We start from the raw sequence: 6,000 nt of genomic DNA on the forward strand, positions 1-6,000 counted from the left end.
AGACTCAACAAAGGCTCATGAGCGTAGTTACTCACATGTAGATCCATACATACACAATAGAGCCAGCACACACTCATGCATTTGCACACAGGTATACACCAAAGTGAGTACACACAGCTATATGCAAGCACACAATAATCTTCAGGAAGTTAAAACTTTGCATAGACTCGAATGATTGTGATTTTCTTTGTGTGTGCGTGTTTGTATGTGTGTGCGCACGTGTGTGTGTGCGTGCAGGTTTGTTTGGGAGGCTGGTCATGTGTGTGTGTGTACAGTGCCTTCAGAAAGTATTCACACCCCTTGACGTTTTCCACATTTTGTTGTGTTACGAAGTGGGATTAAAATTGATTTAATTGTAATTTTTGTCAACAATCTATACAAAATAATCTGTAATGTCAAAGTGGAAGACAAATTCTATCATTTGTAAAAAAAATCAGGAAAAATAAAACACTCATATACAGTGGGGGAAAAAAGTATTTAGTCAGCCACCAATTGTGCAAGTTCTCCCACTTAAAAAGATGAGAGAGGCCTGTAATTTTCATCATAGGTACACGTCAACTATGACCGACAAATTGAGGAAAAATAATCTTGAAAATCACATTGTAGGATTTTTTATGAATTTATTTGCAAATTATGGTGGAAAATAAGTATTTGGTCAATAACAAAAGTTTCTCAAAGCTTTGTTATATACCCTTTGTTGGCAATGAGACAGGTCAAACGTTTTCTGTAAGTCTTCACAAGGTCTTCACACACTGTTGCTGGTATTTTGGCCCATTCCTCCATGCAGATCTCCTCTAGAGCAGTGATGTTTTGGGGCTGTCGCTGGGCAACACAGACTTTCAACTCCCTCCAAGATTTTCTATGGGGTTGAGATCTGGAGGCTGGATAGGCCACTCCAGGACCTTGAAATGCTTCTTACGAAGCCACTCCTTCGTTGCCCGGGCGGTGTGTTTGGGATCATTATCATGCTGAAAGACCCAGCCACGTTTCATCTTCAATGCCCTTGCTGATGGAAGGAGGTTTTCACTCAAAATCTCACGATACATGGCCCCATTCATTCTTTCCTTTACACGGATCAGTCGTCCTGGTCCCTTTGCAGAAAAACAGCCCCAAAGCATGATGTTTCTACCCCCATGCTTCACAGTAGGTATGGTGTTCTTTGGATGCAACTCAGCATTCTTTGTCCTCCAAACACGACGAGTTGAGTTTTTACCAAAAAGTTCTATTTTGGTTTCATCTGACCATATGACATTCTCCCAATCCTCTTCTGGATCATCCAAATGCACTCTAGCAAACTTCAGACGGGCCTGGACATGTACTGGCTTAAGCAGGGGGACACGTCTGGCACTGCAGGATTTGAGTCCCTGGCGGCGTAGTGTGTTACTGATGGTAGGCTTTGTTACTTTGGTCCCAGCTCTCTGCAGATCATTCACTAGGTCCCCCCGTGTGGTTCTTGGATTTTTGCTCACCGTTCTTGTGATCATTTTGACCCCACGGGGTGAGATCTTGCGTGGATCCCCAGATCGAGGGAGATTATCAGTGGTCTTGTATGTCTTCCATTTCCTAATAATTGCTCCCACAGTTGATTTCTTAAAACCAAGCTGCTTACCCATTGCAGATTCAGTCTTCCCAGCCTGGTGCAGGTCTACAATTTTGTTTCTGGTGTCCTTTGACAGCTCTTTGGTCTTGGCCATAGTGGAGTTTGGAGTGTGACTGTTTGAGGTTGTGGACAGGTGTCTTTTATACTGATAACAAGTTCAAACAGGTGCCATTAATACAGGTAACGAGTGGAGGACAGAGGAGCCTCTTAAAGAAGAAGTTACAGGTCTGTGATAGCCAGAAATTTTGCTTGTTTGTAGGTGACCAAATACTTATTTTCCACCATAATTTGCAAATAAATTCATTAAAAATCCTACAATGTGATTTTCTGGATTCTTTTTCTCAATTTGTCTGTCATAGTTGACGTGTACCTATGATGAAAATTACAGGCCTCTCTCATCTTTTTAAGTGGGAGAACTTGCACAATTGGTGGCTGACTAAATACTTTTTCCCCCACTGTATCTTGATTAGATAAGTATTCAACCCACTGAGAATACATGTTAGAATCACTTGGATTGTACAATATTTGTACATTATTCTTTAAAAAATTATTCAAGCTCTGTCAAGTAGGTTGTTGATCATTGCTAGACAGCCATTTTCAAATCATAGATTTTCAAGCCGATTTAAGTCAAAACTGTACCTAGGCCACTCAGGAACATTCAATGTCATCTTGATAACCAAGTATATATTTGGCCTTGTGTTTTAGGTTATTGTCCTGCTGAAAGGTGAATTTGTCTCCCAGTGTCTGTTCGAAAGCAGACTGAACCAGGTTTTCCTCTAGGATTTTGCCTGTGCTTAGCTCTATTCCGTTTATTTTATTCCAACAAAATAAACTCCCTAGTCTATGCCGATGACAAGCATACCCATAACATGATGCATCCACCACCATGCTTGAAAATAAGAAGAGTGGTACTCAGTGATGTGTTGTGTTGGATTTGCCCCAAACATAACACTTTGTATTCAGGACATACATTTAATTTCTTTGCCACATTTTCTGCAGTTTTACTGTTTTATTGCAAACAGGATGCATGTTTTGGAATATGTTTATTCTCTACAGGCTTCCTTATTTTCACTCTGTCATTTAGGTCAATTTATTGGGTTATTCCAAAAATCTTTACATGGTCTATTTTCAAATAAAATGTTGTTATAATTCGAAATAAACAATTCAAAAACCGTTAATTAAATAAAAATATTACCAAAAATAAAAAATACATAAATTCAATCAAATAACATGTAACAATCATCAGTCCTTCAATTTGTTAGTCAGTCAGTCATGGTTGGTCTGGTAGAGTGGTTGATGATGTGTTTGTGTGTTTGTGTTGGGGGAGGGGAAGTGGTAGCTGGCAGTTGCTGGATGAAGGTGGCAGTTGCTGGATGAAGGTGGCAGTTGAGGTTGGTCGGTGCTATGTCCATGGTCGGTGCTGGTGTTGGGGCTGGGACCGGGAAAACCTGGGTTGGTTTTGGGGCCGGGTTGGAAAAAACGTGCTGGTACTAGTGCTGGAAAAACCAGGGATTGGTGCTGGTTCTGGTGCTGGCACTGTGTGGCTGGGAGAAACAGGAACCGGGAACCAGGAACTGGGAACTGGGGCTGGTGCTGGGTCAGGGTCTGTAGAGGGGAGGAAGGAAAACCTGAGGAGCAAGCAGACATACAAGGGAGCCCTAGACCCAGAGGTCAATGGTGGTACTTCCCTGTGGAATGCTTGCTCCGTGTGAAGGTGTGATCTTTGGTCCCTCCTCCGCGCCTCGTCTGGTGGTCTGGTGCTGGGACTGGGGCTGAATCTGCAGACAGGAGGAAGGAAAACCTGAGGAACGGTGTTCTGGTGCTGTGGCTGGGTCTGGTTGCTGGAACCGGGACTGGTGTTGGATCTGCAGAGTGTAGGCAGGACAACCTGAAGAGTGAGCAGACACAACTGGAAGCACAAGACCCGGAGGTCAGTGATGGTACTCCCCTATGGCCTGCTAGAGCTTTGGTCCTTCCTCCGCGCCTCTTCTGGTGTGGTGATGAGTGATTCCTGGTTCTGGCCTGGTTCTGTGAGAGGGATAAGTGTAGAGGGAGGAAGGGAAAGGGGTGGAGTTGGAGCAGGGGGTGGTGGAGGGTATGTCCATTGGCCTGAGCCGGTGTTGGAGGAGGAGCGATATGGCGGCAAGGCTGGATGCTGGAGGCTGGAAGACAGAGGGTGCAAACACGAGGGGTCTAGGAGGGGGAGACAGTTTCTCGAAGGGGATAGGGGGTTTAGCGGGTCAAGTTTGCTGGCGTTGGGGTTTGGGTTCTGGTGTGGTCTTCTGCTCTGATCTCTTGTTGGTCTGTTGTTTGTCTGGTCTTTTCCGTTTGGTAATTTTTGTCCAGTTTGGGTCGTTGTCGTCATCTAAGAACTGGAGTTGAGTGGTGAGGGGGTCTTTCGGTTGTATGTCCTCTCTCAAAACCGTCTCCCCTTTGACCAGGGGTTTGGAGGGGGTGGAGGTGGCAAGGAAGGGATTTGTTGGGGGTGCAACAGTGGAGGGGCCGGCAGGGGTGGAGGCTGTGGTTGGTTGGGCGATGACTGTGGAAAGGTCTGGGTCTTTGTTGTTGTTGTCTGGTGGAGGGGGAGGGGTGTTGGTGGGTTTGAGATTTGGGTTGGTGGTATTGGAACTGGGGAAGGTTCTGAAGAAATGGCCCCCTTTCCTACACAGGTTGCAGGGGCGTGTGGAGGTACAGTCTGAGGTGGGTAGTTGTCTTTACAGATCTTACAGATAGTGGCTGTACAGGCTGCGGCCAGATGGTCCAGTTGGCTGCAGTTCCTGCACAGTTTGGGCATGCCGTAGTGGTAGACGGAGCCTCTGTTGTTTCCCAGCGGGATGGTGCTGGGGAGGTGTTGGACTCCGCCCACTCCGGTTGCGTCTGGTCTTAACAGTACCAGACATTTTCGTGCCCCAGTCCAGACGTTGTCTTCGTCCAGGACCCTCCTAGCCGCTGACTTGAGGGTGGCGAACAGGGGCGGTGTGTTCATTAGGGCGATATGGGCGACGCACTGCCAAACGGGAAAAGGAAGGGATTTTTTTTCTAATCAATTATATCACGGCAACAGTAGTTATCAGTGTTCTAATCTAGACGTCTGATCTGCCACTAAATGTCCAATCAGGCTAAAGTCGTGCTTCAAATGGCCCCGCCCCTTTTGGGGCGATTTCAGTCAGGTTGAAAATCGCCCCAGAAGTATCTCATAGCCTGTCATGTAAAATCTTTTTTTTTCAAATATCAGAGCTTTCAATACAATCTCTATGGGTTTCTGAAAGCTTGCACTTACGCGCTTTCGTCATACGTAACATAACCATGAACGTAACTAAGAAAAGAGCGGGTAGCAGCGTCAATCAATTCACGTACTACTATCAAGATGGCTAGCGTTCAGTGCAACTCGATTGTCTCTTTGAAAGAAGTTCACATCAAAGACCATTCAAAACGAGCTACTGGAGTGTATGCTAGCGGTCATGAGGGAACATATTGTGGAGGAGGTGAAGTCGGCGAACTTCGTAGCTATCCAAGCTGACGAGACCACGGACGTTTCTACACAGACACAGCTGGTGCTTGTGCTGAGGTACATAGATAGCAACCACAAAGTGCAGGAGCGCTTTTTTGAGTTCCTTCCCATCTCGGAATCAACCTCAGTCTCAATCGCCAGTGTGCTTTTGGAGAGACTGAACGGTCTTTTTGCCGACGACGAGAAAGTCAAACTGTGGTGCACTGGCACTGTACCAGGTTCTCATGAGCTACAACCTCCAGGAGACGTTCTCTGAGACTGTGACTCTGTTGAACATCCTCATAACTACTCCCATGACAACAGCTGAAGCTGAGAGATGTTTCTCAACTTTGACACGAGTTAAGACATTCCTGCGAAATTCAATGGGCCAGGAACGTCTGAATGCACTGGCCATGCTTTCCATGGAGAGGGAACTAGTCCTCAGCATGCCTGATTTCAATGAGAAAGTCATTGACCGCTTTGCTGCATTGAAAGAGAGAAGAGAACAGTTTCAGTACAAGTAATGTAGCCTCTCTCTCTCTTTGTCCCTCCCTGTCTGTCTCTTTAACACACACACGCCCAAATCAGTTCACAGTTGATGTTGTTTAAAATAGTTATTTTTCATTTTTTTTTAAGTAAAAAAAAAAAAAAAATCTGTTCATGTTCATTTTTACAAATCTATACAGTTGGCCAGAATATGGTTGTTCATATTTACAAATCTATACAATTGGCCAGAATATGGTTGTTCATTTTTACAAAGCCATACAGATAGCTGTGTTTACCTTTTCTATAAATTATTTTCAAATTCTGTTTTCAGGCAAAATGTCTATCACTGTTCATTTTCACAAATCTATACAAGAGGGCAGAATATGGAAGTCTATAAAAAATTATTATTACCAATAACTTGCAT

The sequence above is a fragment of the Coregonus lavaretus genome (assembly GCF_964263955.1).
Source record: "Coregonus lavaretus genome assembly, chromosome: 12".
Taxonomy (NCBI): domain Eukaryota; kingdom Metazoa; phylum Chordata; class Actinopteri; order Salmoniformes; family Salmonidae; genus Coregonus; species Coregonus lavaretus.